The sequence below is a fragment of the Camelus bactrianus genome, chromosome 1, assembly GCF_048773025.1.
Source record: "Camelus bactrianus isolate YW-2024 breed Bactrian camel chromosome 1, ASM4877302v1, whole genome shotgun sequence".
In the NCBI taxonomy this organism is placed as follows: Eukaryota; Metazoa; Chordata; class Mammalia; order Artiodactyla; family Camelidae; genus Camelus; species Camelus bactrianus.
In genome coordinates this window covers 111,599,480-111,625,781 of record NC_133539.1, presented here as the reverse complement: position 1 = coordinate 111,625,781, position 26,302 = coordinate 111,599,480, and the positions used below count along the sequence as shown (strand labels likewise).

Genomic DNA, 26,302 nt, shown 5'->3' with positions numbered 1-26,302 from the left:
CTCTACAAAGTCTGGTAACAACTTACCCGAGATGTTTCATGATGCTTATTATTATTATAAACAGTGGCTAGTTTATAATGTGAGTTCAATAATAGTCGTTTTCCATATTTCTTACTGTGAGTAAGGAAGAAATGCAACAAAAATATATTAACTCAAAAAAAAAAAAGAAATACGTTAACTCATTCAAAAATATTTATTAAACCCCTATTATGTGCAAAATCCTATCGTTATCATGAAGCCACCATTCTAATAAATCACCAACACTAGGACCCCATTTCTACATGTCAGGTCCTATCTTTATTGCCTAGAAAAATAAGGTTCAATTTATGTGACTCACTGGGCCTTTAATGTCTCAAAACATAAGCTTCGCATCAAAGTGTCCCCAAGTGTTCACTCTCCAACCTTCAATCAAATGTATTCTGAGAAGCATTTCTCTAATATTTCTTTGATGTTACATTAGTTGGAAATTTTTTGGTCCCAGGTGATAGCAACCAAATTTGAACTAGTTTAAGCAAAGAGGCAAGTTTATTGAAAAGGGAGGATGGATAAGAAGCTGTGGCCGGCCCTCCCAACAGCTGGAGCCAGGGACTCAGCTGCTTTCCCTCCCACACCCGTCCCTGTGCGGCAGCTCCATCTCACACTGCAGGGTGGCTTCCTCCGCCTGGCAGACAGCGTTCCTGCCCATGGCTTCCACGATTTACATCATGTCGCATTAGCCGCCAGAGATACCAACCCAACCCTCCCAGTTTTCTGGTCCAAACTTCTGATAATTCCACCTTGGGACAAGGATTCTCTATTGGGTCATCAGCTTTGTAGTTGCATGACATTTCTCATAGTAATTATAGGGCTGGGGGATTAAGAGGGTACCCCTAGCATCCCAGAGGTGCCCAAACTACCTGTCGAGACATAGAACCCCCAGAAGGCTGATTCTTACAGCATGGCCACCTTTCTGGCAGGAAGCATATAGAAGCAGGAGGTCTGAAAGCCGGAGAAATGAACAAACAACAGAGCTAGAAGAGGCCACCACTTACTTAGTCCACACAAGGTGTCCATCAGCAGAAATGAGCCAACAATACATTACTTCCTGCAAATTGGTCTAGTATGTTCAAAACAAACACATTAAAAAGAGATTACTCACCATTTATGTGTCAGGGAAGTAATAATAATGTCTTTATTGCACAGATTACTGTTCTTGAGTGCTTCCAAAGGACTATGGAACTTGAAAACATTTTCCAGTTTGAGAGAATTAATTAGCTCCCCTGTGGAGCAGCTCACGAGCAGTATTGCCATTCTGGAGATAGAATGATGGAGTTGGAAAGGCAAGGGGTGTTAAATTATTCATCTTTGCCATAAGTGTGTATCAAGCACCCAATCCGTGCATGGCTCTGGTCTTAGGGTTTGGGGGGCATAAACTAACTGAAATAAAGTCTTTGCTCTCAAGGAACTTGCAGTCTAGTAGGGGAGGTAAACTTGTCAACAGGTACTCTAACACAAATCAAAATGTATGTCCCAGATAGAATAAGTAAACATGAGATGCTAGAGGAGGTTATGAGAAAGGGCTGGGAGAAAGTTAAATTGCAGAGGCTCATCAAAATTAGGAATTTGGTCTTTCCCTATGTGGAGTCATCATTAAAATTAAAATATAAATATAGAAATTACTATGGATTCATTTACATTTCTTTTAAATGCTAGCCTTAAATTTGTTTTGCATTAAATAATAAACTCATTTCTCCCATCCCACCAACCCTTACCTCTGTCAAATACCAATCTGTTCTATGTATCTATGAATTAGGTTTTTTTTTTTTTGGATTCCACATATGAGTGAGCTCAAACACTGTCTTTCTCTGGTAACTTATTTCACTTAACATAATGCCCTTGAGGTCCATCCATGTTGTCACAAATGGCAGGATCTCCTTCTTTTTTATAGCAGAATAATATTCCATTGTGCATACATACACTACATTTTCTTTATCTATTCTTCTGTTGACAGACACTTCAGTTGTTTCCAAATCTTGCTTATTATAAATAATGCCACAGAGGATGTGGTGGTGTAGATATCTTTTGAAGACCATGATTTTTGTTTTCTTCAAATAAATACCCAGAAGTGGGATTACTGGATCATATGGTAGCTCTATTTTTAATTTTTTTTTTTAGGAATCTCCATACTATTTTCTATAGTGGCTGTACCAATTTATACTCTTAGCTAGTCCTCCAATTTTTAACAAAATATATAATCTCAAAAAATGGAAGAAAATTTGATCCCGTTGCCTAAATCAGTCATATGATTAGCTAGTTCAATAGTTTGCTTTACCTGGTGAGCTCTGGACTAAAATTTGTAATATTGATGAAGACTGGATTGTCTGTATAATGGGCAACACTTCGTTCAGGTTTTCATTATCCAGGGAAGGTCTGATTCCTCTTGGGGCTGTCTGAACCAAATTGCCATGACATGAGGAAATTTATGAGAAACTGTGGAGGGACACACGTGGAGAGGTCAACATGGAGAGAAAATGTGGGCCCTGGCCCTAGCCCCTGTTGAATGCCAAGAGCCTGGCGCAGCCTTCCAGACACATGAGTGAGCCATTTGGGAAGCAAAACTTTCGGTTCCGAGTTCAGTGGGCCTAAGCTGACACTGCATGGGCCAAAAGTGAGCCTTCCTCCCTGAGCCTTGTCCAAATTCCAGATTCAGGATAACAAAAGATTGTTATTTGAAGCCAAGTTCTAGGCTGGTTCATTTATTAAAAGATAGTTAATTGGAACACCTTCCGCAAAGATTTCATGACAATAACTCTTTTTGCTTTGGTTTCCCCTTCATTCACTAGACAGCAGAGTTTTAGGCACGGCAACTATTCAGATTTCAGAAAGGCTCAGAAAAGTGCATTTCCATTTCTGTTGAGGGTCTCAAAGGGAGACTGCCATTCAAAAGTCAAGGAATTTCCTTTACATGCAAAATTACTGAAACATTGATTTTAAAACAATTGATCCCTATTTCTAAAAATGTCAAACTGAAACCACCAGTAAATGATATTTGCCTTCATATTTCTGTAACATTTGTAATATACATGGACAAGTTTTACCAAAGCGCCACCTCTAGCCCAGAGGGGTCACTACTGTAAATGTGAAGGTCATGGACCTTCATGGCCCTTCAGTGCTAGGCCTTCTTCTCTAATTCATTAATCAAAAGTTAAAGTACAGCTTCTGATCCCTTCTCTTGCCTCTTCTTTTTTTAATTGGCCCTCAAGACAAGGCAGGGCTAGCAACCAATCAGCTCTCCATATTTAATAGCATATTTTGCTGAGCTGGCCTTGACTCCTGGTTGCTACAAAACAAATCTAAGTTTATATCGAAGGTGACAAACTCCATGCCCTGTCATTTATCCTTTTTATAGCATGGGTGACACCAATAGTCAGCAAGTCTTGTTGATTACGTGAATCAACTAGAGCAGAAAGCATCCTAGTCTAGAGATTTCCCGTGTCCACAGTTAGAAACTGTTTGTTTTAATTAAAGCAAAACTAATTCCACTGCTTTTGATTACTACATGAATTTTTAAAAAGAAACCATAATCCCAGTATTAACAGGGATAAACACTGTTTATCCCTGTTAATACCGGAGTGCATATCACTCTAGACATGAATCTAAATACATATATGTAACCAAAAGTGTATTATACCTCAAACTCATCTTTAAACATTTAATGATTGTCCAAAGAAAAACATGTTGAGATTTTACTATGCCTTAGGCACTGTATTAAGTTCTTCATAAATACTATTTCATTTAAAGCACACCACCACTATGAGGTAAATAATATAAACCCAATTATACAACTGAGGTATTGGAGGTCAAGATCGCAGGTAGCAGCAGAAATGTCTGGCTCCAAACCGAGATCTGTCAATTTCAGATTTTAATTTTCACTATTCTCTCATCTCATGCAGCAGAGTTTTTCAATAAAATTATATTATAACCATGATTCATGATGATATTCACCTGTCTATTTACAACAACAGTTTAATGACTGACTAGTATCTTACTTACACTTTTTCAAAATATTTCACCATTCCTCTCTTGTTAGACATTTGAATTTGGTTTTGTTTGTTTTTAGTTTTCTACTAATATAAACGAAACAGCAATAAATATCCTTGTAGATAAAACTTGTTGTAGATCCTTAATTATTTCCTGAGGATGAATTTCTAGAAATAGAGTCATCGGGACAATGTCATGCAAACATCTTACTCTTTCAGCAGTAATGCCAAATTTCCCTTCAGAAAAATTATAACAAATTACACATCTGCCATCCATATGTACCTGCGACCTCATTTACAAAACAAAACCAAAACAAAATAAATACACAAAACTTCAAACTACTTTTCCAATCACAGTATCATCTTAGAAATAGAAGATACCTTTGGAGTCATTTCTTTCTAATCTCCTACACATTATGGACCTTTTTCATGGCGCATTCCTGATCTGGAGTATCTGTGCTATAATTCATAGAAAGTGGGGACAGAAAATAAAGAACAATTTAAGATAGCCCTAAACCATAAAACTCAGACTCTCAGCAGTGCAATCCTGCTCAAACAGTTCTAAAATGCATGCAGAATCAGAGAGCCCCGTCGGAAATGAGGCAATCCTGGCAGGCTTTCAACATACTTGACACAGGTGACAAAATGATAAAGATTTTCTGGTCCTTCTCCACCTGAAGTGGGTTTGCTTTAAGTGTTGGAAGCTGAACACGTATCTCTTGCTCTATGCAGCTGTGCAACAGCTTGGTGTTCTTTGCCTCTGGGAATTCAGCACACAGAGGTGGGGTGGTCGGTGGGAGCAGATTGTTCAGAAACAAAAATGAATTAAATGATTTTACATTTCTAGGTCGTAGGGTCTGTGAATTTAACTTTTTGTGGCTTCTCTTCCCCCTAAACTCAAAAACTTTAACCCCGAGTTCCTTTAATTCTAGAGACACTGGGATTTAGCTATGTTTGAAGGAGAAAGTGACCTTCCACTGGTTAAGCTTTCCTTAAGTACCATGCCCTTTAGATGCAAAACATTGCTGGATATTGCAGTGGAAATTGGTGGGGGCAAGAAAAGTAATGCAGGTAAGTGAAGCAATAGAAATCTATAAAAAAAAAAAAACTATAAAAATGTAAATTCTGCAAGTGATTGCCAAACACAACTGTGAAAGCAAAGAGCAGGCAAAGATTAATTCTGCCTGGGGTGAGGATGAGGCTAGGCGTGTGAAAGAAGGTGGTATTTGGGTGGTAATCGAAGACACTAGGAAGCAGGGTCCTCGGAACGCCCCCTTTTATTTGGTGCATATGTGATGAATAATTTAAATCATGGAATACTAGCATTATTAAGACAATTTGCTTTAATTTTACACATACTTTCTTAAGGGACAGATAGGCTCTATTTCGGCTGCACATTCAAAGTCATCCCTGGAAGGGGAAGGAAAAACTGAAATTTCTAACATATTCTGCTTTGGGAAACGACGGGTTGGGGGTAGGGACCAGGGCCCAGAAATCAACCCCAAAACTTTGGGCTTCAGAACTGCAGGGGACCATTCTGGGATCTAATCTTGGAGTACTGGGGGCGAGGGACATCCCACCTTTCCACCTTCCCGAAATGCAACCTAGTGCAATACTTGGCCCCCAGTAGGTTATCGTGTATGGAATGGATTTTATGCAATCGCCTTAAATGCACTGGCGTCTGACTGTCCATTAGAGGACAATCAAATCAACTCAACACCACGTTGTGCTTCTTCTGTCAGCGAAATTTCAGCTCTGATTTCAATAGTTAGAAAAACAGGAGAAAGAATCGGGCCATAGCATCCTGAGAGTGGAGCTATGCGAGGGGTTGGGAGGAAGGAGGGCGAGGGCGGCAGGGAGAGCTAACAGTCCCACCTCGGCTCACCTCCTCCTGCAGCAATCGCTCAGCCCCCGCCCCCTCTCTCCATTCCGGACCCCCCACCCGGGAGGCGTGAGGGCCGCGCCCGCGAGGCAGTAGCCGGGCTCTGGCGGTCACGTTCGTTCCCTGCTGCTTTTCCAGTCTCCAGCCTCCTCGCTCCTCCTCCCTCCTCCCCGGCCCGGGTTTGGAGGCGATTCCCCTCTAGTGACTGAGCCGAACGTATCTGGGCGAGCGGCGCTTCGCCTCCCTCCGGTCTTTGTCTCCTCCTCCTGCAAGGCTCCGGGGCCCGGCGCAAGGTCTGCAGCGGCCGCCGCAGCAGCGGGAGCCAAGCGGTGCCTCGCGCGGCCGCGCGGGGCCGCGCCCTCGCTCGGTGGAGGCGCCGGAGGACGCCAGCCTGGCCACGCACCGCCGGCGTCCGGCGCTCCAGCCGCCGCGAAGCAACGCCGCGGCCGCCGCGGCCGGGGAACTAGCCCACCCGGCCGGCCCGCTCCGAGGCAGGCAGCCCAGCTAGTAGTCGGGTGGGGATAGCGGCCGCTGCGGGTCTGGCAGCGCACACAGGGCGCCAGGCAGACGCACCCCACGCCTCATCCCTGCGCCACGAGGATGGAGCAGGCACCCCGGCCCGGGACTGGCGCAAGGTAAGGTGCAGACGCCTGTTGCTTTTCGCAAAGCGCGGTATCGTCCCCTCTGCCCGGATGCCTAGGGCACCCTTCCCAGAACAGGCAGAGGAGAACTATCACCCCATTTCTGAGCCGTATCCAATCCCCCTGTTTCCCCGGAGTAGATCCTTGGAGAGATCCCTCCTGGCGAGGGCGGGGGTCCACCCGCTTTGCTGGCGTGCAGCTTGGCTGCAGTGCAATAGTCTGCAAACTTTTGTGCCCCCTCCCTGCGCGGTGCTCACCCAGTGCGGTGCAAGTTGCACGTCTACTTTTCGTTTGCTCCCTTCCCCCAGTACCCACCCCCCCCCTTTTGCCGTATGCATCTGCCCATTTCTCACTGTGTGTTCTTGCCAGTCGACTTTTCACTCCCTGCAGCTCCCGCTAGAGAGGCGAGGGTTTGGGACCCAGCAGTGCTTATCCTGCCTGTAGGGGTTGGGTAGGAGCCGAGATGGTGAAATAAGATAGGTGGGACAAGGGGGAAGGCTGTCCCCACCCCTGGGGCTCTGTCCAGCGCGGCGGGAGTCGGTCGGTTCTTACGTAGGCCACCCCCAACTCGGTAATGAAACCCTTGGAGTGGCTTGCGGCTGTGCGCCGTGGGAAGGCAAGTGCAGATCCGGGTGGGTGAAGTAAGTGGTTTGGTGAGGGAAAGGTTGCTGGTGGGGTGGGGGAGGAAGCTGAGGGTGGGGATAGATCTGGTTGAGGGGGGACCAAAAGGCTCTGCTAAAGTGGGCGAGGGGCCAGCCCAGAGCCGTCTTCTGACGCGGAGGAAAAGGAATTTGAGTCTGGAGGGCGCTGGCCCGGGTGTGTAAATAGAGATGGGGGAAGGGTTGGGCACCTGGGGAGGCGCAGAGAGGCAGATTGGAGCCCCGGAATGCTGGGGCCCAGGGGGACTGGGGAAGGCAGGCTTCTGGGTGCCTGGGATGGGGCGATCTTCTTCTCCAGGGGAAACAAACTGCTCGATTCAGAGTACGTTGGCGTCTTGGGCGGCGATTGAGTGGTCAGGTCATGGACCAGGGAAGCTTTTCCTAGCTGGAAGAGGACCAGGGTTCCCTTGTTTCCCCCACACCCGCTTCTATACCCCTCCACCTCCGCAACCGGGTCGGCAGACCCACCTTCCCTGCCAGGAGCTCGGGAGTCAGGGATGTTTCCACAGCCGCAGGGTGGGAAGGGGATTCCGGGACTCGAGGGAGAGGCTTGTGTGCCGGGTAGGGGGGAGTTCCCAGCGCCTGGCGAGTAAACCGGTGTCCCAACCGGTTGGAGGAGAGCGCAGGGGCGGAGGCTGCAGTGGGAGCCACCCCCCCCCCTCCGCCGCCCCTCTGCACAACGCACCTGGGCGGAGCAAGGGAGTGGGGGGAGCCCCGAGCCGCCGGGGAGGCTCGGGAGCGCAGACCTGGAGGGCGTGCAGCGAAACGCAGGGCCAAGGGGGTGTGAGCATCGGGTGACGGGAGGCCCGGCTCCCAGACCCGGAGCCCCGGGCAGAAGTGGGTCCGTCCACCTCTCGGCCCCCAGGTATATCCTTTCGGCTGTTAGAGACGGTTTGGCGGATGCCAGAAGGCTAGGCGCTTTCCTCCTTTGCACCCCAGCAACCTGGAAAGGAAGGCCATTTATGCGAGGGGACCTCGCCTGCTATGGCGAAGAAGGGGCAGTCCCCGGGCTCCATTTATCCTGCTGGGGGACACACTGGGCTGTCACAGGCCTGGAAGCACCTCATTTAACCCTTCTCTGTCTGAGAAGGCGCACGCCCCTCTCAAAGTGGTGCCTTGAGCTGAGAATCCAATCCTACAGGCTCCAGAGAAGAGGAATTTGGGGGTTGCGTGGGCCCGGATCCCTGCAAAACGCCCTGGACTTCCCTGTTCAGATCTCCCACGTGCAGGCTTTTAGGGCCGCAAACCGTCTCTGCGGTTGCCCTGCAGACAACATCCCCGGCTCTCTGGACCAGAGCTGGGAGAAAGCGGAGCACAGCGCAGTCCCATTTTCTGGGCCTGCCGCCTTGGCCAGACCCTTCTGAAAGAGACGTCGACTGGCCAGGGCTCCAGAAGGAATCCTGAGTTGAGTCACTCCCCTCCGGGCCACCCCTGAAGCAGCGAGCTCCCTGCCTCCCCCACCGCCAGCTTCAGAGCCCCAAGGAGGGAACGGGGATTCCCTTGGGACAGGCTTGGGTGCAGCTCCTGAGCGCAAGGCCAGGCGTGGAGGGGGATAGAGCTTTGGCTTCTGAATTACCTGGATAACTGAGGTAGGATTCCAGAATTAAATTCTTTACTCCGCCACGTTGAACTTTTGGCGCCCCAAGGCCAGGTTCTTTCTGGATGCTTATTGCTTGGTTCTGTGCTCAGGCTGGTTCTCTTTGCTTGTAGAAACAGGTTGGAACATGTCCCTTGGCAACTCTTGAAGCAAGACTTCAAATGCACACCATGGTGTTTTGTCAGGTTGCTGAGCTGTTCCGGGGAGGCAGGTAGTCATGATAGTAGTCAGCCCTGGCATTTACTGAGCTCTTACTTTGTGCAGGCAATAGATGTTTCACGTGCAATTTGGGTTTTAATCCTTATGACAACCCTGGAAGACAATTATTTTTCCCATTTTGTTGGTAAGGAAACTAAACCATGGAGAAATTAATTTGTTTGCTCATTGTCATCCAACCAATCAGTGGTGGGACTTGTGGATAGAGAAGTGGTGTGTCCCATGCTTTCAACCCCACTTGGTACCAGAGATCCTTTGTCCACAGGAAGGGTGGGTGACAAATGAGAAACCCCGGGGGCATGCTGTCAGTGCCAGTCCTTGCCTGGGAGCCCCTGTGGCTGTGGAAATGGGGAGACTGATGGTGCATATTTCCCCTGCTTAGAGCCCGATGGGGTGCACCTAGGGAGGATGGGGTCCTGGGACTGGGAGCAGATTTAGGGAACTGGCAGCTGGCATTGGACTTCTGTTCTGAATCTTTTCGTGGACATTCCCTTTTTAAATGTGAGGAGAAATGAAAGAGGGGATCCGAATGTGAGCAGAGATGTGCTCCTAGGACAGAAACTGTGGAAACTATTCTGCAAATGCATCTCTTTCTAGTGACTGAATCACAGACTATTAGAGCTAGAGTGATCTCAGATATCACCCCTTCCAATCCAGAAGTGGGGAGGAGACTGAGTGATGTGCTCAAGGCCACTCTGTGTTCCTAGCATCACTAGTGCTAGAACCACTGTCTTCTGACCCTTGGTCAAAAAAACCAATATTTATGCAAAAATGGATTATGTTCACTGTGGCTTCTTTTCAGGCTCTTAAAATTAATTAGGGAAAATTAATTAGGGAAAAACTTGTTTATTTAAAAAAGTAGACGATTTTGCTCATTTTTCATAAATGCCTTGTTCAGCATAACCAGAAAAGGTGACGATCATACAGTGGATGAACCACCACAAGTATGTGCCTCTTTTGAAAAAAATTACAGCAGAATATTTATAAACCTTCGAATAAAAAATTAACTGTGCAACCCTTTAGATTATTCTAAATGAAATGAAATGGATTCTGAACCATTTCAGCCAAGTCCCCCGTCAAGTGGAGAGGCGCTGTCCTGCCCCACCCCCAAGCATTTGTGAAAATCAGAAAAAATGTACTGCGTCAGAGGGAAAAATCCTTTTGAATACAATGAAATGATTTGGGATTATTTCTTCTGGCTTCTGACCGTTGGGTTAAAGTTTAGGCTGATATAAATCTGAGATAAGCCAACATCTTTCTAAGTAGACATACTTGGGGCTCAGAAAGGGGAATGATAGTTCTTTACCATCTCGCTTACTGAGCCCCTTTGCAGGGGAGACTTGGTCTGGCAGTTTAGGGATTCCATGTGCCCCTAGGCATTCTCGTAGGACAGAATTCTGATTTCTAAGAACATTCTCTGTCTTGTCTCTGTAGCCACAGTACTACATGTCCCCCCCCCACCCCGGAGTTGAACCAACAAAAAGTCAGCTAGAGGAAACGCAGAGGGGGAGAACTTCGAAAAGCCTGTTTCTCAGAATCACATCGTGGCAGGGTGGGTGGGAGTTCCAGGCAGATGGTGGAGACTTGTTGCCTTTTCTGTCACCTGGAACAGGATTTCTATCCCTGATGCTGTGACAGGCCAGGCCAGAGGCCCCCAGGCGGTGATGGGGGAGGGGTAGTGAAGGAGGAAGGGGGTGAGGGTGAGGCATGGGTTGGGGGCTTGGCTGACAAAGGGCTTTGGTGTGGCTGAGATGGCCCAGGAGAGAGTGCCTGAGAGATGCCGTCTTCCCCCTTCCTCTCTTACCTGCCTCTTCAGTCTTGCCACCCATATTGGGCTGACTGATCTGAATCTGAGTTATCTCAAGGGAAGCATTCACTTTCTAGAGAATTCATTAGCAATACGTATTGTCTTTATGTAAGTAGAGAAGAAAATACAGACAGCTGCCCCACTCCTCAGGGAGAGCCCTAAACATCAGGTCATCCCAGAAGGGTGATCTTCTGAGGCAGAGGGTCTGCGTTAGCCGGATTGCAGCAGTGTCAGAGAATAAAGGACGTGACACTGAAATCAGGTGTGGCAGCAGCCGAGAGAAATGGTCTTCTGTGAGGGACCAAATGAAGGAAAACCCGTTTCTACCTGGGCAGATGTTCTGGTTCCCAATTGCTAGCTTTGCAGGGGTGATAGTGGAGTTAGCTGTACCCTTACCCCACGTATGTCGTCCATATCCTCCACTTACTTCCCTTTTCCCGTGTGGTGTAGCGTTAAAGGGCCCGCACAGCACTTCCGCTGGGACAATTCTTTGGTGGTGTATTTATCTTAAATCATATAAATACGCGTTTGTTGACAGAATAACAATTACTGTTAAGCAACATGGTCTGGGACAAGGTTATGAAAAAATGAAACCTTTTTATTCAGAATACAAGGAATAAATATTTTTATGCAATACATCGTATGAATTAAAATTCTCAGTTTTGGTTAGAGATTTAAATATAAAAAATCATCAAGAACCAGAGCATCTGATCTTGACCTACTTTTAATAACAGGAGAAGCCAAATAGTAAGGATCTGTGGAATTTGAAGAAGAGGACAGGAGGAAAAAGAAAAAGAAGATATTACCAAGTAAAACCTGAGATGCTTTTCCCTCATGGATTTTATTTTAAATAAAAATATAATATCTTAATCTATTTTGAGATTTAAGTAGATTAACCCATAAGATTAATAAATTTAGTATTTTATCTTCAGATTGTGGCTTTGATGAGCTGTGTTCTACAAGTGGTTGATGCTCTTCTATCTGACAGACTAGTATGTATCTATATATTCTTTATAAAAACTTAGTGAATTAATGCATGACGTAAGAAATGTCCATTGTACGTAAAAATGAAGTCTGCAGCCTTCTCAAGATTTGGAATGTATTTTCCCAAAGTGGTGAAATTAATAGTAGTAGCTGTAAAATTCAATTAAAATAAACAAATGAATAAATAGTGAAAAAGAACCACCCTGATGAAAACAAGATTTTTTTTTTCAAGCAGATAAATGAACAATTAGTTAAGTTTATAAAATTTATGGTTTCAAATTTATCCTAAGCTCTCTCGGCTGCTTTTTATGGTAACACTTGTCTAGTACAAGGGTCACTACACTTTTAGACAGTTTTTGAAAAAGCATTTGTGCCTTTTGTTAGAAGTAAAATGGAGACAAGCATAAAAAAATAAAATATTGTGAGTCATTCTTAAGCATGGAGTAATTCTTGACAAAACTAAGTATGTTTTCAAATTCAATTTGATTTCCTTTTTTTCTTTCTTTTCTTTTCTTTTCTTTTCTATTCTTTTTTTTTTCTTTTCTTTTCTTTTTCTTTTCTTTTCTTTCTTTTTCTTTTAATCTCTTCTTTCTTTCTTCCTTTCTTTTTTAGGTCATTGATAGAATTTTCAGTCTGCGTATAAGTCATCAGTACCTTGCTGGGAGAGAGCTGTTTCAGTACAAATATCTCCCCTGGTGAAGGCAGGGAGAAAGAACAGTGTTTATTTGTCCGGAGCTAAAGCACAAAGGTCATGAAGTCGCACTGGCTTCTCCCCTTGGGCTCCAGCCTCAGCTCTGGTTTGGGAAGGCAGCCCTTGCTAGGGCCTGCCTACAGAGGGCTCACCCTGTTAGTGGTGACTAAGCATTCTACTTGCCTTGGCTACCCTGGGGATTTATGCTCTGAGAAGAATCCCGGCCCAGTCTGCTGACCTTCCTCAGCCGTCTGCTCATGAGGGATTATCAAGCAGGAATGTTTTTCATCCTTCCTACAAATTCTATTTAAGCCTGGGTTGGCAAAGTGGTATAGTCTCTTTCCACAGGGTGTTTCGTGGTCGTTTATTTGGGTGGTCAGTCAGTCTGTTTTTTCGTTGCTTCTCAAAAGCACTTCCTATAAACAAAATTAATATGCTCCCCTAGTGGAAGGTATGGTGTAGACTCTTGGTGCCCGAAGCATTGGCTTCAAGACCCATGAAAGAGGGATGGTGGGTAGCCAGCCACGTCACAGGCCCAAGAGAGAGGCAGCAGAGAAGCAGTGGAGGTGGAGGTAGGCAGGAAGAGGAGGCAAGAGGGGCAAGCTGTCAGGGTAAACGGACTGCTACTGAGTCCAAGCTCTTTTTTGCTCGCCGCATGACAGGCCAGTAAATCGGGAGATGAGGTGTTCCGGCAAGGAATAGCGACTTTATTCGGAAAGCCAGCAGACCAAGAGAATGGCAGTCTAATGTCTTGGAGAACCATCCTACTCAAGTTAGAATACAGGCTCCTTTTATACAAAAAAAACCAGGGGAGGGGGTGTGGCTGGTTGTTGCAAACTTCTTGCTGCAGGAATTCTTTGTTCTTGCAGCCGTCCACGTGGGTCAGGCCATGGTGTCCCTGTAAACCTCCAACAAGACAAAGGTTATTCTCTGTTTTGCAACTTGCCATCTCTGTATAAGTGCAGAAATGCTAACATCCTTAAAGGTCAGAGCCCCGAGAATAGGCTCTCCTGTGTATTTCAGGCTAAAGGCAACATTGTTTTACAAAAGGTGCAGAGCCAGCAAGACTGAGCCTAGAAAACAGGGCACAGTGGTCAAAACTAAAGGAACAGATCCAATATATGGAGTCAGATTTGTTCTCCTCTATTACAAGACCACCCAAAGGAAGAGGACCCAGCAGTTAGCCCGGGAAGACTAAGGCATATTTGGTATAAGCCAACCTCGAAAGATAAGACAAAAAGGCATAAAAATAAGAGAAGACGGAGAGAGCTAATGGGAGTGATAGGGGCCTGAAGGAGAGGCGTACAAGTTAAAAATAATGCACCTAAATCATTCCTCAAGGTCTAGCTCACCTCAAAGGTAGGCTCAGCCCTCAGCCAGCGGGCAGGCATGCTTTCCCACATTCCCTGCCCCTGGTTAATGCGGCTTCTCAATCACCAGACCAAGGGCTCTTAACCTGAATTATGCCCTGGCGCCCTTTGCCAGTCTGACAAGTTTAGAGACCCTAGAAGGATGTGTTTAAATGTATAAATTGCAATACATTAGATTATAACAGAAACCTTATTGAGATAATTATATGTAGTATGTAAGCCACTGTGACCTCATGGGTGCCCAACAAGCTCCAACCTGTGGGCACCGCCGTTTTGAAGCAGGGATGAGCTTAATGCCGCTGTGAGGTGCCTGCAGACCCGCGCTGTGACAGGAAAATGTCCAATTTGGGTTGGTGACACTGTCACGGGTACTGCTCTTGGCGTGTAAGTGTTGTGGCCTGCATTTGCAATAGAATTAAATGCTAAATTGTAGTGCAGTGTTAGAAAACAGATTTGTGGCTTTTTTTCCGTTCAAGTTCACGGATTCCTTGAATCCTGTTGATAGACACTTGTGACTAGGGGAATGTGTCGTCCCTAATCGGGGTACTGTTGAGAATGAAATGGAGTGGGGTTGTCACTCTTAAGAAGTGGGTGTGAACTGGGACGGGCCTGGCAAATTGGAACGTCGTTAAGGTCCTTTCCGCCACTGTCACCTCTCTGGGGTCTCTTTCCCCGGATCAGTTTTCACTTCCCTGGTGCAAAGAGTTGGCGTCATCCGCCCTGTTCTTAGGGGTCGTGGCCTTGGATACTGATGGGCTCGGGGAAGTGGACACCAACTTTCGCTGAAAGAAGTCACCTGTCAGGGCCCCCTCCAGGCCGAGGGACGCCGTTGTAAGAGCTGGGAGGTGCGCTTCCTTGGAGCGGCCGCAGCCTCTGGCTCCCGGCTGGGTGAACGCTGGCCGGCGTTTCAGCTCCCGGTGGCCGCCTTGGCCGGGTGTCCTGGCGCTTTGGCCAACTTCAGCCTCAAGTGAGGTTGAATTATGAGACTACGCTGCACTTCAGCCGAAAGTTTCAGCTTCTCCAACATTTTTATTTCTTTTCTTTTCAATTTTTGTTTTTTTAAAGCAGAGCTCCCACAATAGCTTTGAAAGTTTTCTTTCCTTTCCCTGCCCAGTTCCTACTGATCAGAAAGTGGCCTCAGTGCAGGCAGATGGAGGGAGACCCACCGGAAAAGACCAGAATCTGGAGAATGGTTAAACTGGATAGCAAGGCCTTGAGTGATGGCGAGGGCCTGAGGGCCTGGAGTGTTCCCTACGCACGCGGCTCGTGTTGTCCCGTGTTGGGGGAAGGTGACAGGGCATCCCTGCTCCTGGAGATCACGGTGTTTCTTTCTGTTCTGTGGGTGATGTGGAACTTGCTTAGAAGAATAAAAGGCTCTTCCAGGAAAGCTTTTGACTTTGCAAGGGGGATGCAGCCTCTCAGAAATATATATCGAATATTTGATTGGGAGCCAAGCCCCTGGGTTCTAGTTCCAGCTTTGGCCCTAACCAGCTCTGTGTCTTTGGACTGGTTAAGATGACTTCCCCAGTAAGTGGATGATTGGAAGCCAGATGGTTTCGAAAGCCCCTCCCAGTGCAGTGGCTTCCAGAGGCATTGTTTTATTTACGCTCCGGATGATGGTTTTCCTCTTCAAGCTGGTTCTGACTTCTTTGCTTAGGCCTTCCAGCCCTTGTGTACCACAGATCCAATAAGGATAGATGGAGACACTCCACAATCCCGAGGCTCTGTGACTAGAGTCAGGGGGTGGGAGTGGGGAGGTGGAAGGGATTACAGCCAGCAGGCCAAGGGACAGAGTAGGAAAGGACTGGAACACTCTATAACTTTCCTCGCAGCAATGACCATCACTCAGGAAGGGCGTAGGAAAGATGGAGGAGGAGTTCCGAACATTTCGACTGTGTGCTCATCTGTGTCTAACTCCTTATAACCGTATAATCATGTCACTCCCTCCTAAAAACTTTCAAGTGACTCCTGGTTGCATCTCAGAGGATTACATCCTTATTACGGGTTAATAGGTCCTTCATCACCCGGTCCCACCTGTCTCTCCATCTGACGTTTTCCTTGGCACACCTACGCCCCGATGTGTTAGAGCTGGTGTGTTAGTACTGGCTAGTACTGACGAGGGTTCACGTGTCTTCTCTCAACTCTGCGCTCAGTGATATCATATTGTAGCTTGAAATCTGGTATGGTAGCGGCATTTACACCACAGAAACTGACAGATGTTATAAAGCAATGCCTTTTTTTTCCCTGGAGTGTCTCTTGTTAAAATTTACTAGCACGCACCGCTGCCCCTGCCCCGTTCGCCATTCTCGACTCCTGACAGTTCATCAGACAAATGAACTCTCTCCTTCTCGCTCACTTTCCCTTCTTCTGTCCCTCCCTTCATTCTGTCTTACTCTTCATCCACCAACTCATCCAAAGGTAGCCAGACTCTATTCTCATTCCTCTTCTGCCCCTTAATAGCTGAGTGAGTGAATCTGGGAAAATTTCCTAACTTTTAATATGCCTCAGTTTTCTCTGTGTAAAATGGGTATAATAATGGGTCATTGTGAGGCTTAAGTGAGGCTTACCATATGTATAAGGTGCTTTGAATAGTGTCTGGCACAATCTTATTTTACCACTATTTTAGTATTTGTTATTAGTATTGATCATAACATTATTGATTGCTTATTATGTCCACAGCACATATGAAAAGAGGTTCAGTAAAACAAGCACAAGATAATGTTTAAGAGTCTTGAACAAAGCCTGGTTAGTTCTCGCAAGGTTATCAGAATTGATTTCTTGGAGCCAGGGGCATTTGAACTGAATCTCGAAAGACTGATTACATATACCCACCAACCGTGCAAGCCTGATGGTGGCATCTCGGGAGAAGGCAAGTCACGTGAGCACAGGCCCAGAAGAGGGACCGGCATGCTCTGCTAGGGTTTTGTGTAGCCAGGCATGAGATCATGGAGGGAGAGGAGTCCTTGATCATATTCAGGTGGCACAAGATCCCCGGGGAAGCGAGCTCAGGGTCCTGCTAGCTCTGCCTTCCTGTTGCCTGCACAAGCGCTGCAGGTTTGAGCTTCGGATTTTCCCCCCAAAGTCAGAAATCTAGGTTTTACTGTGGAAGCTCCTAATGTTTAATGGTAAAGCTAATTCAATTTAAAAAATAAACAAAACAAAGCACATCCAGAGGCTGTCTTCAGGCTCCTGCTGGAGAGTGGGACTCTCCATCCCCAAGCTGTGCCAAGCTAAGGCCTGCAGTTGGAATTTCTGATTTTGAATGTGATCCGGCCAGTCTCTGTGTGGCCACCGTGAGAGTCACCCCAGGGCTCTGAGCCCTGGCTGTCTGCCAGATGGCTCTCCTGTTCCCTGTCCTACATACCTTGCTGTAAGGAGCTAAAAGCCCTTGCAAAGAACCAATTCGAATTGTCCCTAGGCCCTGTGTGCTGTGGCCGAGCGGTACTCAGGACAGCCCCAGCCTGATTTCAGTTCACCCAGAGACACCCGAATATCCTCACTTGCCTCTTCAATTTTAACAGTAGATGGGGGAAGAGACATGTAGGAGTGTGTTCTCCCCCTTCGTTCTGTTGAAAACATCACTAGGAGCTTGACATTCCGTTGTGGAAGTCTGGATGTCACAGACCCAGCTAAGAGCTATTGATTGCTTCTGCATGGATTCAAGATCAAGGGGAAACGGTGCACCCAGCCGCCATGTGGTGTGTGTGTTGATTGTTTGCTTGCGGGGGGCGGGGGGGTGATTCTCTGATAGGTCAGTCGCCCTGGGTGTTAGTTGGGGTCATGTCTAGATTTGCACTTACATGGGTGAAATTTCCCCTCTTTTACTCCCTTTCCATTCCAGGCTGCCTGCGATTGTGCAGGCTTTTAAGAAGTGATCAGACCTTGGAAGAGCTGAATTATTTCCAGTTGAGGGGTTGAGCTTGGTGGATGCTGGCTTCTACGGCCGAGAGGTGGAGGAGCACCCAGCCTACTTCATCAGGCCTGGTTGAAAGCACTCTGTAATTGCAGCTTTGTGAACATCTCAGGCTTATTATAATACAGTGAATCTGGGTATTATTCTTATTTTGTGTTATTTTTGTTTCATTGTATTGCCTGATTGAACTTGATGTTGAGAAGCGTTAGAGCTGCAGACAGGCCTTGAAGGAAGGATTTGTGACTTACCTGGATTTTGGCTTCACTACGGGGATCCCTGCTGCAGGAGCTGACCTGGGTGTCAGAGGCCATTTCACTCTCCTCCAAGCCCTCAGCCTCTTGGGCCCTCAGGACTGAGCTGTGAGATGCTGCAGGAGCTCTCACCCCTGCTGGTGTCTGGGACCCTGACCCCCCCCCCCAACCCACTGCAGGAGCCAAACCCCAGAGAAGCCAACAACCTACTCTTCTGAGGTGGATTTGAAGCAGTTAGGTCTGTTGAATTAACAGAGGTAAAATAGCACATTTGCTGTGAAGGAGGTGTGATGGTGTTTGGAGATGGGGCCTTTGGGAGGTGATTAGGTCGGGGTGAGGTCAGGAGGGTGGGGCCGACAGCAGAAAGCTTGCCTCCTCTTGTTTCACCCACACACCCCATCGGAAGGCCATGTGAGGATCCAGCAAGCGCACGGCCTTCGGCAACCCAAGGAGAGGGCTCTCACCAGACACTGACCATGCTGTCACTTTGATCTTGAACCTCCAGTCACCAAAACTGGGAGAAATTAATTCCTGTTGCACTCCGTCTATGGTATTTTGTCACGGCAGCCTGAGCCGACCAAGACAGAAGTCGCCATAGCTTAGCCAGGCACCTAGCCACCTTGTGCAACATCTCTGAGCAGAGATGTACCTTTTTCATACCGCCGTATCTGATGCTCGCCACCAACCTGGCACACAGTAGGCCCTCAGTAGCTACTTATTGAATGAAAGAATGAATAAATACTAATGCATGGAGTGGAAAACCTCCAATTTATAAGCAAACATTTGAAAAGTTCATTTGAGTGTTGGAGATTTCCTTCAATTGTGGCTTGAGATGAAGGAAAAATAAATTCTTTTAGAGAAGAAGCTGTTAATAGCTTGCACTGTTTACCAACTCACACCTCGTAGGGTCTCCTACAACTCTTCTCCGTAAAGAGATGCCGCGCTGGGCTGCTGACCTCCCAAAACCTAAGTTTAGTAAAATAGCAAAGAAAAATCATTTCTTTATAAGAGAATCATAGAACCGCAACATTGGAAAGGACTTCTGAGGTCCTTTTTAATTTAAAATATCCAGTGGGCAGATGGCCAGAGAAGGATGTGATGTCTTTTCTGACAAAATGGTGGCTTTAGGGGGTCTTTCCTTCCTCTGAGAAATTCCGCAGACACTGTGAGCAGTTTGCTCCATGGCTTTTGCCATTTGAGAATGAAAGAGCTATTTCCTCAAGATGCTCTTCATCTTTATTCATATCTGGGAGCAGATGAGTTCAGCGTGTGTGGGTGTGGGATTTGAGGAGCTTGAACGGCTTAGGTAGCAGTTGGCGTGCCGGTCGTGTGACGAGGAACATGTATCGACAATATTAAATTGTGGGCTGAATCTTGGTTTTGGCGTTTAAAAAAAAAAGAATACAATTTCTAAAAGCATTGTTTTTATGCCAGGGGTGTTTCTCAATGTTGGGTCAACAGTGCTGAGAAATGCAGGCCTCCAATATGCATCACATTCTTCTCCCTTGCCTGGTTTTCCTATGTCAGCCCTGCTAAACTTCCTTCTGAACTGGAAGGTGCTGTGGAGTTTCTAAATATACATCCATATGGGACTCAACTGATGGAGGGAAATAGCTTCAGTAATAACAGGCAAAACTTTAATCACTTTTCATATTGAAGGTGGAAGAGCCAACTGGGTTCCAAGAGAAATTAATGGTATTTGAGTCGCTAGGAAGTTGCTGTTTGCTTCCCAGGCTCTAAAATCTCTGTCATCACCAGCTTCCAGGGCTTTCTTGGGTGAAGCTGTATACCATCGCTTCTTTAAAAAGTCATCTTCCTTTCTCTACCATTTCTTTGTGCTGACAGTAACAGAGGAGGAGTACAGAGAAACTTTCTTATACTTGGTGGTGGGTGGCGTAAGCAGTGTGAGCCTGACCATGTGCGGCTCTAGGTAACAGTGTGGAGTCTACAAGGAGCAGGTGTCTTTAGTCAAGAACACGTGGCTTTTCAGGGCCCTGGATTAGGAACAGAATGCTTAGTTTGGGGGTTTTAACCATTTTTCTTGATATGTATCCTTTTGGCCGTCTAGTGAAACCTATGTATCCCTTCTTATTTTTTATGTAAAATTCATATTTTTAATTTATTTAAATAAAGTGTAAAAACATTTTTCAATGTAAAAAGTACATAGAATTAGAAAGAACAACAACAAAAAAATACACAGATACACTGACTTTCACAGAAGTTAACATTATGCACGACCTCTCTCTCTGTCCGATCTGTCATCAGTATTTTAAAAATGACTTTAAATAACACACTTTAATAGTTAGCTTACTCATCAGATGTGCTTGAACTTGCCTGGTATAGACTTGTAACTCACATGCCTATCATATTTCCAAAGACAGTGTTAACTTATAAGTAATCCAACATTCTCATTTGAACTGTCCATGTTTGCAAAACTGTAACAAATAATTTAAATGGTTGACTTTTTTCCACACGTGTCCATGAAGGAGAAGCAGGTGTAGATAGGTAAGACCATAAAACATCCTAGAAGTCTGGATCACTAGGTAGAGAATGCATTGAATGACTACCACATTAGAAACTGACCAAGAGTTTTCCTCTGTATATTATGAAGGGCTATGGTCAGGAAGAATTAACTATCATGATTTTAAAGTCATGATGTGCATAAATGATATTTTCAGGATTTCTGGAACAACGGTGTTTTCATGTGAAAAAAAAAAGCTGTGGTGACATCATAGGTACCGATAATAATAAAGTACTTTGTTGCTGGCCTTTAAAATGGAAGGAAATGCTTAAATCCAGGTGGAGATCAGTGGAGAAAAAAATCAGAAAAGACCTTCCACTGTTGTGGTCCTCTGTATTTTAGCCATGGCCACACTGTGGGTGTGGACCTTGAGTTAAAAACCTCTGCCTCAAGGTGTGAGTGAACACCTGAGAATAACCAAAGCGGTTTTCAGATGGACGAGACCCGTTAGAAAGGATTATAAAAGAACGTCGTTTTCTGTTTGGTAGTTTATTTCACAAACATGCCAGAATTTAACCTAAAGACTGAGGTTGGCTTCATAACTGGTCCCTTTGGAGAGAGATGCCGTCGACTTTATTCAAAATAGTGCTGGACCTTCTTTGAGAGCCAGTAGTATAATATTTTGAATATATTCATCAATGTTAATTCTTAAAGTGTTTCAGGGTGGGTCTGGTGTTTTGAAATAAGCCAAAGCCATTTGAGGTAAGGCTGCTGAATACAGAGGGTGATCAGGGTGTGGAGACATCAGATTGGACTTGAGAAGCCCCAGGCTTCTTTTCAGAAGGGACTGGTCCACGCCCCTGAAGGATGCTCTATCACGGTGGAGGTGGGGTAGGGATGAGATCCAGAAAAGACTACATTTCCGAAATGATAGCATCCTTGGAGTCAGTCTCTAGTTCTCTAGGGTGACAACTTTATACACTTATGTCACTCTGTAAAGTCACATTCCAAGATGGCTTCAACATATTTAGTGACAATATCCAGGATCACAGTCTGTGCAGTCTTGAGTAGAACTGCATTGTCCTGTAGACCTTCAATGCTAGGTTCTTAGGTGATTTAAAATCTCCTAATAGTCACACTACACGTGTAAAAAGATAAAGGTGAAATTCGTTTAAATAATGTATTTTACTTAACCCAATATATCCAAAATTATCATTTAAACATATAAGCAACTTAATATTTATTAAATTTTCTTTCACACTGAGTCTTTGAGATCTAGTGTGTATTTTATACCTACAGCACCTTGCACTTTGGACACCGAATTTTCCTCGGAGACACTTGACCTTTATTTAGATTTCATAAAATTTACTGTTGAAAAATCAGACTCACACATCCAAGTTGTTTCAGATGTACTTAAATGTTTTCCAATAACTACACTGAATGTTCATTTTTAAGTTTAAATGTAAATAAATCCCATTGAAAATCCAACCTTTAGCTCCTCAGTCTCGCTAGCCACATTTCAGGTGCTTGGTGGCCACATGTGACTGGTGGTCACCATATTCGATGGTGCAGGTCAAGGTTATATGGGGCAACAGTTGGAGAGGGGTCCCGAGGCACAGTGTGGACAGTGAAACTGGAAAAATGAAGGCGAGAGGCTTGGCCCTCCAGTTGTTTTTCCTTTTTGTGAATCAGTTCTTTTAGTCTTCTCGTTAATCCAGTATTTTTCCAAAAGCTCCGTATCCCTTCTTTAGAATCTTTCATACAAACCCCCTTAGGGCTTCTGCTTATGACTGTCGACCATCTGCATCCAGGGGCATCCTGTGTCGCTGCTTCCGGGAGGGAAGGTTTGGGGAGAGGGTAGATTCGGTGGGGACAGGAAGCTCGTGCCTCTGCCCCAGGTTCTGATGACCGAGCAGTCAGACCACAGGAGTAGAGTGTCTTGACTCTAAGCCCCACTGGTTGCCCACCTCTCTCCTAGTACCTCTGGTTCTGATTCTGAAAATTTGGGGTAGGGCGCAGGAAATCGCATTTTTATGAAGTCTTCCTTGCTTTCCCTCTCTCTCCCCACTAAGTGATTCAGAGCGGTTTAATTTAAGAACTACTGACCTAAGCATCCTTCCGCTGACTGTATTCTTTTTGCTAGAGGTTTGTCATATTTGTTCTGAAGAGCCAACCTCCTGTGTCTCATTAACCTGGAGAGTTGTAGGCCCTGCCCCAGACCAGCTAAATCAGAGTGTCTGAAAGTGTGGCGTTAGGAATCTGCATTTTTAACAAGGTCCTGAAGTAATTCTTATGCCTGGTGAGCTGTAAAGACTTTAACCTTTATGCAGCCCCTCCAGCTTAGAAATATGCAATTCTTCAATTCCATCCTTTCTTATGCCTCCCTTTGCCCCCACCCCCGTGCCTGACATTTAGAAATCCACATGCCATATTTATTCTGCCTCCTCTGGGTTAAGGTTATTTAACAAGTGTGCATTTGTCCCAGGGACTGGGGACACAGAAATATAGATCATGGGATTCCGTCTCTGACTGGTGAGAGCTTGTAGAAATAGGAGGGAGAGCCAGATCTACGGGAAACTGAGGTCATGGAGCACCACAGTGGAGTGCTGGGTGCCCTGAGGTCACAAAGAAGACTTGAGTTATATGCACCTGGGTCTTGAATTGATGAGAATGGCTTTAAAAAAGGAGCCTCAGAGACCCAGAGTTGATTCAGGAAAGTGACTGTTGATATTCCATCAGACAGGGGAAGGGAAGGACACCTGAAGACTCAGGATGAATTAGGATGTGGGAAGGGGAGCAGAGCCATTATGGATGACACAGCACAATGGATTTATTGTAGAAATCAGACCTTACAGAGTTAGGTGCTCAGGATGCAGAGGTCCGCAAGGGCACAGGTGGAGGAGCAGAGCAAAGTCCCTGCGCAGGGACCAGGGAGGGAGCTGGTGAGATCTACAGAAGGTAGGTCTGCAGGGCTCACAGGGGAACGATGAGGGCTGAAGTGAGGGAAGAGAGGGCAGCTGGAATCGGGGGGGATGGAGTGGAGGCTGCGCCTGCCGGAGGAGCCGGAGGAGCTGACCACACGACTCAGAACTGACGGAGGAAGTGTGACCGTGCATGTGGGTATGTGTATGTTACCTACATGTGTACAAATACGGTTTCTGTATGTGGATGGTGTATATGTAGGTGGTTTTAAATCTAAATAGCTGCGTAGGCTGTGGCCTCAGCATGGGGAATGGAGTGAACTGACATCTGAAGCTGTGAGTGAAGTTCCTGGTTTCCACCAGCCTGACCTTGGACAACCCCCCAAGTATCTCTGAGCCTCGGTCTCCTCATCCGGGAAACGCAGACGGTGTGAAACATCAGGAATCATGCGACCCAAGGCATGTATTTTGTAGACCTCAAAGAGTGATATTTTGGAAGACACAGTGGTTCCATCCGTGTCAGAGTTTGCTGAGCAGCGTTTTCCTGGCCCCATTTTCAGTCTTTGCTGAAGGACTGGGAAATGAATAGAGGCAATCAGCCTGATGTCAAGGGACAGCAGCTGTATCTCTCAGGAGCTGCAGATCTTGTCACTTGTTTGGAGGTTGTCCCCAGCTTGGCCTGGCAACCCTGGCACTTTCTTGTTTCCTTAATTCTTGGGAAAGCCTTTTGCTCTAACTCTGTACTTATACACACACGCACACGTCCACACGCCCATAGACCAGTTTGACCGCATTCTACAGTGTGTCCCCAAGTACCCCAGTGTGCTAAGGGAGGTAGTTTTAGATAGGCATACTTTTTTTTTTTTTTGGTTGTATGTATCCTTTGACAGTATAGAAAAAAAGTAAGCATAGCTAAATCATTTATACTGATATTAAGTAATCTTGAATTTTTAAAAAAGTGCATAAATGCTAATACAGATAAAGCTTGAATGTAGCAACATTCTTGCAGGTAGTATGAATGACTAACAAGAGGGCAACTCTGACTTAATTGTGTTGATGAGGCTTTTAACACATTCAGAAAAGGAGACTCTCTTATCAGGTATTACCTGATACTTATGTCAGAAATGTTTTTATTCTTCATGGGTTTGGTATTTCATCGTAAAAAATTCTTTATAGGGACCTGAGTTTTTTATATCTACTTTATATTGGCCACGTGAGGCACTTAAAAGGTTAGACTTTAACCTGGATTTAACTAGGGGGAAATAATTAGGCAAATTAAAATGAAGAGAAATTCTAGAAAACAGCTAGTCCTGTATTTTACAAAAATGTCAATGTCGTAAAACACCAAAAAACAAAACAAAACAAAACAAAACAAAACAAAACAAAACAAAACAACAGGGCTGGAGAATCATTCTAGATTAAAGGAAACTAAAGTGGTCTAGCAACTAAATATAATGTGTGATCCTTGATTGGACCCTGGATCAAAGATAAGAAGTTATAAAGGACATGTTGGGACACTTAGAGAAATTTGAAAACCAACTGCTTATTAGACAATGATGGAGTTATCAATTTTAAATTTTCTGAGTGTGATAATTGTCATATAGGGGACTCAGGGTGAAGTATTTATGGATGAAATACATCGGTGTCTACAACTAACTCTCAAATAGTTCAAGCCCAAATATACATCTGTTCACATACACTCATACACACACTCATAGTGCCCGCATACACACAGATATATATGCACACAAAACATGCAAATGCATAGACACGCAGACGTACATGCCCATGTACACAGACACACATCGACCCATATGTGTACATGCACACATACGTAGTTACATAAGTACAAGGAGAGGGAAAGCAGATGTGACAGAGTATTAACTGCTGGTCAAGCCAGAGGGCCTGTTGTGCAATTCTTGCACCCTTTTGGTAGACTCAGACTTAAAATATTTCAAAATAAAAAGTTGCAGAAAAAATTAACTTGTAAAGTAGAGAAATCTGAGAGATAATCTAAGACTTTCATCATGTCGATCAAGAAGTTAAGTGTGGAGAATTTGGATTACATTTTCTTCTTGACCTGACTGAGGAGCATCCTTACCTTGCACAGAGACCTGCAGTTGCTCCGCAGCTAAGATCCCCTCCTCCACGTAACCACTGGACATAAAGCCGGTCTCTGGTCAGCAGAGCCAAGGGTGGTCCAGGGTGGCTGCCTTGATTCTAGTTTGCCCAGGCTTTACTGTTACAGCTGTTAGAGACAATACTGTTCCACACAGAATAGCCTCTGCTCTGGTGTAATAAGATTGTTGTGAATTCAGAAGTCCTTTAGTAAATCTTCGTTGAGTGCCCACTGTCCTCCGGGCATTGTTCTTAGGAGCTGATGGAAGACAGTTGAGATCCCACTTCTCATGGAGATTATGTTCTGGAGTGGGAGGGATAGAAGCAGCTAAGCAGGTAATGAGATGATGGGGTAATTTCAGAACTTGCTGAGTCTTGTAAAGGAAGGTTTATGAGGGTAACATGAGACGGAGGATGATGAGGCAATAGGGTGGCTTCTCCAAGGAGATGACCGATCGTTAACATCTCGGGGAGGAATTTTTTTTTTTTCCATGTTTCTGTTATTTATTCCTGATTCTCCCAGCCTTTGAGTTTCCCCTGATGTCAAGGTCAAGGATCTTCTGAAACGTGACTGTTCTGCTGGGCTGCCCCCCGGGGTCTGGTGCTTCTGGTTCATCCATGCCAAGCGACCCCAGGGCGGGGCCGAGACTGGGTGCGCACCTGTCTTCACTCTCTTGGTGATGAAGGTAGACATTCTCTGTGCCCTTTTCATCTTTATGGTGGACTTTTAAGAAAGTTAAACCCCAAAAACAGAGCAAGCCCATCGTTTGCT

The 26,302-nt window shown here is 45.6% G+C and overlaps 1 protein-coding gene across 3 annotated transcripts in view; it reads left to right on the top strand.

The window, feature by feature from the left end:
* The first annotated feature begins 5,870 nt into the window (after positions 1 to 5,870).
* The window catches only part of LRRC3B (leucine rich repeat containing 3B), an 80,274-nt gene continuing 59,842 nt past the window's right edge, over positions 5,871 to 26,302 (top strand). Inside the window, exon 1 of one of the 3 annotated variants that reach the window (XM_010947743.3) lies at positions 5,871 to 6,536. The gene's annotated coding sequence lies outside the window, so the exon portion shown is untranslated. Of the gene's footprint in view, positions 6,537 to 7,042; positions 7,184 to 26,302 lie in introns of those variants that run through there. The other 2 variants (XM_045511234.2, XM_045511232.2) reach the window with 2 other exon arrangements.